Here is an 11,093-nt window from a genome sequence, read left to right on the forward strand (position 1 = left end):
GCGTATGGACGGATGTTGATTCCTGCCTAAGTAGTCTAGCCCGTTGGGAATCTAATGGGCAACTTGACATCGTATGGTGTATTTGAGCTTTAGTTGCAGTGTATAAGAGTTTCATCTAAATCTAGAATAACAGTCTTTTTGTCTATATAGAGCCTATGTTATACCTTTGTATTGCGCCTTCTTGGATAAGTTTAGCATTTTGCCACTCAGTTCGGATAGCTTGAGCATCTTTGTTTTGGACATTGTGTGCAGAAGCTGCATTGAATTAAGGAGATGCTCCCTTGCTAATGAGTTTTCTTATTTGTAAGATCGGATAATTTCAGAAACGTAGTATACATTATGCCGAGGTGAATAAGGATCAAACATAAACGGCTTGTACTTTTTTTATTGCGGAACTTGGGTAACTATTTGCTTCATGCGACTGCTCTCTGAGCTCTTGTCCTTCTATGGGACTCTATTCGATGAATTATTCCTATTGCTTTTAGGGGTCAAATTGTGGCGAATAAGAATAGGGCTTCGATTGTGAGTATGAAAAGTATTCCATTGCGGTTCTAAGAGGTGTTTCCTGTCGTTTATTTCCCTTCCGAAATATCGATTTTTCTCCTCCTTCCGCTTTCCTGAAAGCTCTAACATTTCGCGCGCCTTGTCTTCCAAAAATTCGATTTTATCATGAAGACGCTGATACTTCCAATCCTCAGGCTCCACATTCTCACTAATATTATTTTTACTGCGATCTAGATTAACAGGGAAGTTTTTGTTTTCAGTACTCATCCTTTTATCCGCTGACTTGTTGCAACCGAATGCCATAAAATTCTTGCCTTTCGGCCCGGATTCTTGGTTTTTGAAGAAATTATTTATATGTCTGTGCTATGTTTTTGGCCATTTGCGACACGTGCTTGAGATGTTGAGGCCGACTGGCGCCGTTTAGGGTCCCTCGGCCTCAACTGTTCGACCATTTTCTGTGAGGCAATCTGCTCGTTATTGCGTGGCTGAAACATTGCGAGATCTTCCCTGGATTTTAGATTGCTGCGAAAAAAATTAAGTCTTCGCAAAACGGGACATGTCATCATTATGAAGCAAATCTTTGGTGTTGGCATTTTTAACACTTGTGTAATCGTAGTGGTTTGGGGGTATTTTACGTTTCTCGAATATATCAAACTAAATATTCATTAATAACTGCACAGTACCGAATAATTATTGCACGAGGCAAATCAACATCATGAAACTATTGGGTAACCTTTTGTCGGCTTGCCACAAACCGACTATTCTATAAATTATGCCACTGTCTCATTTCGCATTGACTTTTGATGACTTCTTGAGCCATTATAACATAGGATTTGAGTAATATAATGATGAGACAGACAGATATTTATGCTCCCTGCAACGATATGGGTGCAATTAGAATATAATTTCGCAATGAAACAAACAATGCCAGAGGGAATATAAAATATGGTTGTGCTTGAGAGATATGGTCTGTTTTTATAGCTTGCCCTTGCGCGTGGCTACACTCTCGTCGACTATCAATACCGGAAGAGCAATTCGACTATCATCCGAAATACCGAGTGCTCTAACATTTTCTGCACCGTCGACTTACAGCGCCATGCCTGTAAACTCTGCAGCAAATCCATTACATCACAAACACTTTATACTGATTACTACATGTAAAGGGAAGGTCGTCAGCAGTATTAGTAGCAGTCTAAGTAGCAGTATAAGTAGCAATATAAGCAGCAGTGTTAGATAGACAACTAGTAGTAGCAGTATGAAAATAAGGCAGAAAGTGAGCATATAGAAGTGGGGGTTAGAATAGATTTATCAAATAAACAATACTGTATATATCGGCCATGCAACTCAAAGCGATAGTAAGTAAAATGGCTTGCATTGAGAGTAAGACATTCGGAGAAGAGCCATATTCAGTATACCAAAGCATTGCAATACATCCATAAATAATTTACGCCAAGCACTGAAGAGGGGCGTTAGCAAATATAAATACTGAATAACTACTACTATTATGGAATGCTGCCATTCTCCAATGATATTGATAGTCACTCAGTAAAACAACAGACAGAATGCTACACTTAGGACAATCGCAAAATATAATACTGTTCATATGTAAATGTAGTCAGCAATAGATACGAGAGGGATCGCATAGAGTTTTATAATTGTAGCAGTATCGATGCTGACTTCGCAGAGGAATGTGTGCTGATTCGATACCACGAGAGTTAGGGGCATCATATAATACGAATTGGGGAAGACTATGCATTTAATATTGCATTTAGCGTTAGCACCACCTCAGATGTAAGTGTAAAGGCTGCTATCATAACACTTGGCAATATCCTAGTCACAGTTTGGACCTATGTTCTCGATGATCAGCTTTATCTGTGCATTCATTAGCTGATTCAATAACACTCATCGTAGCAGCCGATAATATATCCGGTTAAAACCATCGCAATGCCATCCAAAATAAGCAGCAAGGATCCAAATTGGGGAGCATGCTGCATCGAAGGAGAGATACACATCACAGAGTATCATCATCAAATTGGTTACGCAACCCACATCCTCTCCAATATCCTGCATCAATAGCCAACCATTAGCATACTGGACTATCTCTTCTGTCCATCTCCGCACCCATAGTAACTGTCGCACCCATAGTAACTGTCGCACCCATAGGAACTACCGCAGAAATGGCAGTGGCTTGAATAGAAAACTTGGAAACTATTGATTCGTGATCAGTATATCCGTATAGATGCAGGTCAGCAACACCTATCATAACCAACCAGATGGCTGCATATAAAAATATGGATGCGTCAGTCCTGCAGTCAAACTGAATTCATGCTGATCGTGGCAACATGCATAATCAGCAATGAGAGTGTTGAGGAGAGCTGCTTAGAGCCCATCTACTGGCAATAATAGGAGGAGGCAGATGTATTGTCCATGAGTATATAAACGTTGAAGTATGTTGACATCAAACAAGCCTTATTTCTGCTAATAAGATGCTAATTACGAACCAGTACGATAGCCAAAATCTAATATATCATCTTATAAGTCCAAACAAGCAACAATCTCATGAAAGCGCATCATGTCACCATGTTGTCACCACCAACTGATCGAAATATTTACGTGAGGCCTGCATTATCGAAGTGGCTGATCATGATGCACGAGCTACAGCAATCTGCGCATTAATCCCAATGCACCACTAGGTGTGTATCGATGATTTGATCATATTCCTTTATCATCTATTTTGATCTGCATTATAAGCTATGCATATGTATTACATAAAATTGCAACATAGTATAGGCATCAGAATGTATTCATCCTCCCCGCATATTATTAAGCACTTTGTGCCCATGCAGTTTTCCAAAATGATCATTGACTATAGGTATGCGTCCACCCCTCAAAGGACTACCAGCAATGTCCACCCTATTGCCTAAAACCCCCTCACCAACAACAAGCTAAAGGGTCTGCAGGACAAGCCCAAAGACTTCGTGCTGATATTCAAGAATAAATCAGTCAAAGAGTTCGTCGCCCGCAAAAAGATAACTCTCTCCCCCAAACTCAAGAAAATGCAACGAACCTCAAGCTAACCCTTCAGCCACAACTTCTACAACAATTGCCAAGAAGTAATAAACATAGAAAACCATGAACCAGTTGACTAGCCCTTCATGAGGACGTTTTCACAATAAAAAATATAAACAAATAGGAAGCCAGTGATGAGGCTCATGAGAACACGAACTGATTCTTTCGATAAGCTGAGGAGTGCAACTACGGCAAGATAGAACAAGACATCCTCAACTACCAGGAAGCCAATTGACCGCCAATATAGCACAGCCAGGCTAAACATGAGAAGCTCGAGCATGCGCCAAAAAAGCTTTAACCCCGACGCGTTTTCTGATAACTTATGGAAAAGAATGGATGACAGAATCGTGGATCAATTAAACTTCAAGACATTGGAAATATCTGGAAAAAGGGCACCAAACTCTGAAACAGTTGACCATTTTAAGAGATACTCGATCGACGCGAACAGCTACTTGTTTAACAAGCTCGTCAGATGAATGCGACTGAAATTCCTATCCTGCAATTTTATATTTGCATCCCATTCGATTTGTATCCTATTGTATTTGCATCCTATTCAATTTAAATCCTGCTATTGCATTTGAACCTGACATTGTTTTTGCTGTGGGGGTAAATATATTGGGAGAAACATAAATCCACATAAAATAATAAAACTCTAATGAGAATTAATGTAATAAAATTTTGTCAGTTTATAATTAATTTTATTAGAACCGACAATGTCAGCATACAGGAGGTAAAATATTGGTCATAACCTAGATATGAAGCAGATTTATAAATTTCTAGGAGGATTGCTCTTGATCGAGACTTGGCTCTCTCCAGGCAAATTTAGTTTGAGAGATTGGAGAGATAGGCTCACTACTTGAGGCTCAAGGAAGCCGAAAAACTCAGGGCATAACAATAGTTTGAAGACTATCGCCGCAGAAGAGCTGAAGAGCACATTGTTATCGAGACCGAGTTCGTCAGGGAAAAAATATAGAGATAGGCCAAGCTTCGATAATATAACGCGCACATTGAAGAAGAAAGAAGAGCGAGGGAGATTCGCGATCATGAGCTCGAAGCCCATCAGAGAAGGGCTGAGGAATAAAGCCAAAGGAAGGCAGAAATCGAAGCAAGAGAACTCCAAATTCAGCTTGAGCTTAAGTAAAAAAGAAGACTGGAAAGATAAAGGGAGGGTGTAGCAGTCCTCGATGAGCAAAAACAGCAGTAGAAACTATAAAAATAATTGGCATAAGTTTAGATAGCCATCGGATCGACATTCGACGCGCGAGAAGCCAGAAAACGATAATAGTTGAAGGAGCTAGAGATCTTGGATAAGAAGAGCTTCAAGCTGAAACAGGCTTTAAGAAGCAGTAAAGTAAAGCAATAAGCTCTCGAGGAATCCCTTGCTGAACTCTCAAAGCTCATCGTATGATTTTAACCTACTCTATTCATCGCTATTATGTTCATGGTTTGGGCAAACGACAATAAATATCACATGCTTTGAAGAATCTTATGTATTTTATCCAGCATACTCCTGCATTATTCTTCAGGCACAAATGGCAATATCTTATGCAATTTATGCTTCAGTCTTCGATCTCCATTATACTATTCGTATTGACTAATAATCTTTGCCTTTATTTTCTTGTATCGTAGGTTGTTTACTTTTGCTCTCAAAGCTTACTCGCTTAAGGCCACGAACTGATCAGCTTCAAATATGCTTTCATCATTTTAGGCAAGCAGAATGCTTCCTGTATCGTCATATGAACTCACCCAAATGTTGCTGTGCTAGTCAATAAGATTAGCATTCAGGATGTAGCGATACTTAGGGTATTGAAATTTTTAAGAGCAATTGATGCAATCACGGTCATTTTACTCGACCTTTTTTTTGCATTTAGGGCAGCTTAAATAAGTGGTTTTTGAATTTCCGCCATATTTAATGCCCTTCAAATAGCAAACAACTTCTGACCAGAGAGTTTATTTATCCTTGATTTCCTACGCTTTTTCCTGAAGTTCTGAAAAAGATGAGATTGAAGCCATCTTTTGCTTTTGGTTTGATGAAACGTTCGTGAAGTTGAGCCCCTAAATATTTTTGATCTTCGACTTCAATTTGGGGTTATTTATTTTACGCGACATGAAGATATAGCCTGATTTAAATTGGCTCTGCCCCATGAACTAATCGACTTAAACTCCATTTATAATGTACATATCTTCAGGGTAATCGACTTATGCATTTTAGTTCCAAAGCAAGAGTTCAGCTTCAATGTGGTTCTCAATATCAAATATTTTTAAGATCTTCTTCACCGTATCCTTGCCCTTCTTCGAAACGAAGTTCACTTTCGGAGTTTCTTTAATATAGCATACTACTGTGCATATTTTCCCCTTTGGCATTTCAGATAACTGCTTAACTGAAATCCCGTAATGAGTGATATCAGGCAGCTGGGCTTCAGACTATTTAATTCGCCTCAATATAGTCGATTTTTAATTGAAGGTCAACTTTATTTCTTTCACTCCTTTAAAGCTGCTCTCAGTAACAGATGCCCCCTCGATTGCATAGATTTCATCGTGACTCATGTTGGCGAATTTAGGAATACTCTCTCCGAAGATCGTGCACTTGATAATGCCTGTGCGGTCCCCGAGTTCCATGTTGAGCAGCTCTGATTGCACGTTCTTCTTATTTGTGAAAGGCCGCACTGGGAATATGAAGAGAACACGAACACAAATGGTAAAGTTTTATATTCCCAAGAACAATTACTTTATTGTGGTATACTAATCTGTCGCAGCTTTTATTTATGCCTTGAAGGACCGACGGGCATTCGAAGTATTATCAGGCAGCTTCTCTATGGCAGCATTTTTTTTAGGAATGTTTTTGGATATTGCGTTGCTTTGATGGGGCAATGAATTCGAATATTGGCGCTAATTTTGTTGTTATACTTTTTGGTTTGGTTTTTGAGCTCTCATGATGGCTGTGTCGAGCTCATCTTCGCTTTCCTACTATTTATCTTGGAATTTCTGAGCTTTCGATTTGTTTGGCAATTTTGGTAGTGCGATTCTGTTGCTTCCATTTGGATTCTACTTATTGCTGCGATAATATGCTGCCACTTACATGGGCGAGCCAATAGTTGAGGTTAAGTGCTGGTAAACAATATTGAAGCGACTTTTTTAATCATTAGCAATAGTAAAAATGGCTGACTTCTTGAGTTTGTTTTACTTGATTTTGTCAATAATATTGGCTTGGGGGTCTGCGAGGTTGACTCTGATTACTTTGTATAGAGGGTTCAAATCGGGGAAGTGCTAGTTGGTAAAGAAGCATCTCGAGAGTCTGGTGTACCCGTCACTCAAATCTGCCCTAACATAATCATGCATGTACAATATGAACTGCTGTTCTTTTTCAACAAGCCGAAACTCAACCACTTGCAGAATCACTTCTTCTCCTTGGAGCAGCTTCTAAATTCCGTTCGAACTCAGGTATTCTATCTGCATCGCCTGTCTAGTTCGTATAATGCCCAAATTATATGATGTACAGCTTTATTTAGTTAAATTTGCAAATTGACCACTTAGAACAATGATAAAATAATAATATTGATAGCAATTTGCAGGATCGATGAATAAATTGACTCTCCGCTTAGGCAAACACAGCAAGCGAGTCACAACTTCCAAGGCAGCCTCGGTTTAAGATTTCAGGAAGATGATAGAATCTTCCTTCCGAATCCGAGACCGAGTGGTCGGCGTCACCGATGACAATGGCAAATTTTTCGATTTAGAGTTCGTCAATGATAACATGGGCCTCTTCAAAAACCACACCCTCACCTTAGTTCTGGTGAAAGATAATCATGAAGATAGTATGTCATTTGGTACATATGGCTTATATGTTCAGCATCCGATAACATCTAATTTTGCCCGATTAAATAGGGCGAGCAGATCCTGAAGGTAAATAGCGAAATCGGCCAGCCCAAGAAAAGCAGCATAGGCTAGGAAAAACTGTTCATCAACAACATCAACATTGGGCTGCTGGGGGAAGTGGAGGACTTGTAGTGGTTCGAAGTGTTACTTCTTGAGGATAATAAGCTCACCATTGTGATCTGCACCAGCCAAAAATAAAATATATAAAAAATAGGGCTGCCTTACAGTTTCTACTGGAGCAAAAACGCATCCGCCGCCCCCACTTCCACCTTCAGCATCAGCACCATCAAGCATCACCCCTCCACGAACGCAACCAAAGATACCGTAATTATCTACTACGACGGTAAGAAAGTTGGCGAGCTCTATATTAAAAATTGGAACAAAGTTGAATCGATGATTGAGGGAGTCGTGAGCACTCTGCTGGGCGATGAATAGTTTGAGAGCAACAAAAGAGCAGCCATGATGAGTCCACCTTATCCTACCAACCTCAACGAGCCTAACATTGGTAAACCCTCCAAGAGGAAGGAGCGTAATTCAAGGCCACACTCTCCGAATGAGAACCAGCACCATCAGCATTACCATAACAATGAAAAGAGACAAGCATCTTCAGGTAAGAATCAGCACTAAGAGCTCGTTTTCAACCCTCAAAACAATAACATCGAGGACGAAGTCAGCGAAGATCTGAATAATGAGGAACGCAACAGATAGTCAATTTAGGCCGAGGAAATAAAGAACACCTTCTTGGAGAATTTGGCAAAATTAAGAGATGAAGAGACAATCAGCGAACTGGAATACTACAAGCTTAAATCAAGACTGCTGGAAAATCCCTAGTAGTTCATGAGGAAGTATCAAATGGGCACGAGGCAGGGATTCCGGAAGCACAAGAGCATCGACGAACTGCGGGATTAAATTGTGAGGTCCAAAGAAGAAAAGTCAAGATACCAGACAATCATTAACGAGTTTAGGGAAGTCCGGATTCCTTCGAGGGAGGGCAACTTCGAAGGGCGAAACTACAAGAACGAAATTCCCATCATCGTCAGGAAGTATAACAATGTGATTGAAAAAATATCAACGTCCTATCCCCTCACTCTGCGCCAAGAGCAAGCCATTAACCTTATCATGGAATTGGAGTTGAAAGGCCTCATATCTGAGATCGACGCTCGGGACTATAAGGCCCTAATTCTACAATAGGATGAGGGAATTTTTACGCTGTTTGATCAGTATTTCGAAGAGGCCATCGATCAGATCGAGCTGGGCCGCAAGCTGAAAAACAAAAAGAAAATCGACCGTAAGACTCAAGAAGACAAGAGCAAGTCGTAATAAATTGTGAGAGGAATCATTAAGTATGCGAAGAGAAACAGTTTTGAGTTTTTGAGAAACTTGACACTGGAAGGAGACCCCTACATCTTCAAGTGCTTTGAACGTTTCGAGCAGGATAAGGACGAGCAAAACTTTGCAACATCTCTAGAGAAGGTCGCCAACTACTATCGAATCAAGAACAGCTTGGAGAATCGACTCGAACTCATAGATATTTGATAGACAGTATTGAATAACCATGCTTTTAATAAATAATCTTGCCTATGGAAGAATATATTAATTATTCTATTCTATAATGATCTTTCTGTGAATGTTGCTCAATCCAACATTAACTTCAAGAGATCTTTTGATTTCGACTCTTGGTTTCTCTTTCCGTTAAAACCAATTAAATCTGCTCTCATTTACGAGTATTTATCGGGTGATTAATTTTATTATTAATGGAGGCTGCGATCAACAAAAAAAATATAACACATAATGATTCTCTTCATTTTGACTGGCAGAATGAGCCAAACTCTTGCATTGAATAACTTGAACAAGAAAATAGCGACACAGATGAACAGTTCTTGACACTGAGCATCTCGCATGATCGAACTTTGCACTAAATGAAAATCAAGTAGCATCTCCAGTAAGCTAAGACCAATTATGAGCTGAAATATAAAGATTTGGAGCTGGCCTGCTTTAAGGAGAAGCTAATGGAGGCATTGGAGGTCATCTCGAGCTACCAAGAACATTTTAAAGAATTTACTGAAAGCATTTAAGGTCTTATTTATAAAGTCAAATCTCTGTTTTCACTGGAAGGTTCTGTAGATATCCCAGAGTTAAAAGCAGGAGAGTACCCAACAATAAAATAATTACAAGATAGGATGCTAATTCTGGAAAGCATAATATACGAAGCTGCGCGCAAAACCAAAGAAGCAGAAGAGAAAGTCGAACCTTGCTTGCATCGGTTAAAAGAAGAAAAAGTAGAACTCCAAATCAGTAACTCACATCTCCTCTCTTTCATCGACGAAAGGCAAAGCTATAGCGAGAAACTGAAGGTCAAAATAAAATAGCTCAAAGACGAATTGGCGAAATCGATCTAGAACTACGAGAATTAGAAATTCCAGAATTAAATTGATTTAAACAAGGACTTGAAGTACTGTAATCGAAACTAACTCATCAGCATGGTCAAACAATTGACGATTAAATTCAAGAAACATAAAAAAGTATGCAATACTAGTGACGACCTCTTCGGGACCAAGTAAACTAATGAAAAGATCGCGAACTCGCAAAACACGATCGTTCCAAATAGCGCTGAGAACAATAATGAATCAACCTTGAAGAATAGTAAAACCCTTGAAAAGTCCGTATAAATGAAGACTGATCTCTAAAAGCCAGCAAAGAATAAGAATCTCGATATCCTCATCCGCAGTTCAAAAATACAAATACAAAAGAGTACATCCAACGATAAAAATTCCCCAGCCTCAGAAAGAAAAGCAAATAGATTTAATTCAATTCTACCTTCCCATTAATCGCCTCTAATGGAACGAAACTGTAAAAAATGAAATCGATAAACGCATTTGGCTAACTATAAGTATTCGCTGCTTCTTTGTAATTCACTCACTCACTCACTCACTCACTCACTCATCCATTTATTTATTTATTTGCGAATAACCGACACCATTACAGCATGTATTATAGAGATTATAATTATAGAGCTTATAATTATAGAGCTTATAAATAATACGGATTTAAATAGAGAAACGTCTTGATCAATCCTTTGGCTTTTTCTTTAATCTTAATTGATTGCTGTGCCCGCACTTTCTCTTGCGACAGTTAGTGGCCTTGAGGGGGAGAGTAGCATAGCACTTTCGGCATATTTTCTTCTAGCAGTTAGCCTTTTTGGCGATGGCGGCGATAGTTGGATCCATCACACCTCCTCGAAGTCTCAAGACTAAATGGAGGGTCGATTCTTTTTGGATGTTGTAGTCGGAGAGCGATCGGCCATCTAAATAGATGATACTTATACCTTCAAGCTGTTTTCCAGCGAAGATGAGACGTTGCTGATCTGGTGGGATTCCTTCTTTGTCTTGAATTTTGCCCTTGACGGTTTCGATGGAATCAGAGGGCTCCACATCGAGGGTAATTGTCTTGCCGGTTAAGGTCTTGACAAATATTTGCATGGCTATTAAATAATTACAAATAATAATTTAATATCTTATATATCCACATTTATCTCCAAGAAAGAAGCGCCTCTCTCCAGTTTGGGGTTGGGGTTGGGGTTGGGGTTGGGGTTGGGGTTGGGGTTGGGGTTGGGGTTGGGGTTGGGGTTGGGGTTGGGGTTGGGA

The 11,093-nt window shown here is 39.6% G+C and overlaps 1 pseudogene; it reads right to left on the minus strand.

Annotated features, from left to right (window-relative positions):
* Positions 1–10,517: 10,517 nt before the first annotated feature.
* LOC148298689 (ubiquitin-ribosomal protein eL40 fusion protein pseudogene) lies at positions 10,518–10,928 on the minus strand (annotated as a pseudogene).
* Between the last annotated feature and the right edge of the window lie 165 nt (positions 10,929–11,093).

This window comes from Brachycentrus maculatus, unplaced genomic scaffold (genome assembly GCF_059751285.1).
Source record: "Brachycentrus maculatus isolate JH-2025_06_01 unplaced genomic scaffold, ASM5975128v1 h1tg001737l, whole genome shotgun sequence".
Taxonomy (NCBI): Eukaryota; Metazoa; Arthropoda; class Insecta; order Trichoptera; family Brachycentridae; genus Brachycentrus; species Brachycentrus maculatus.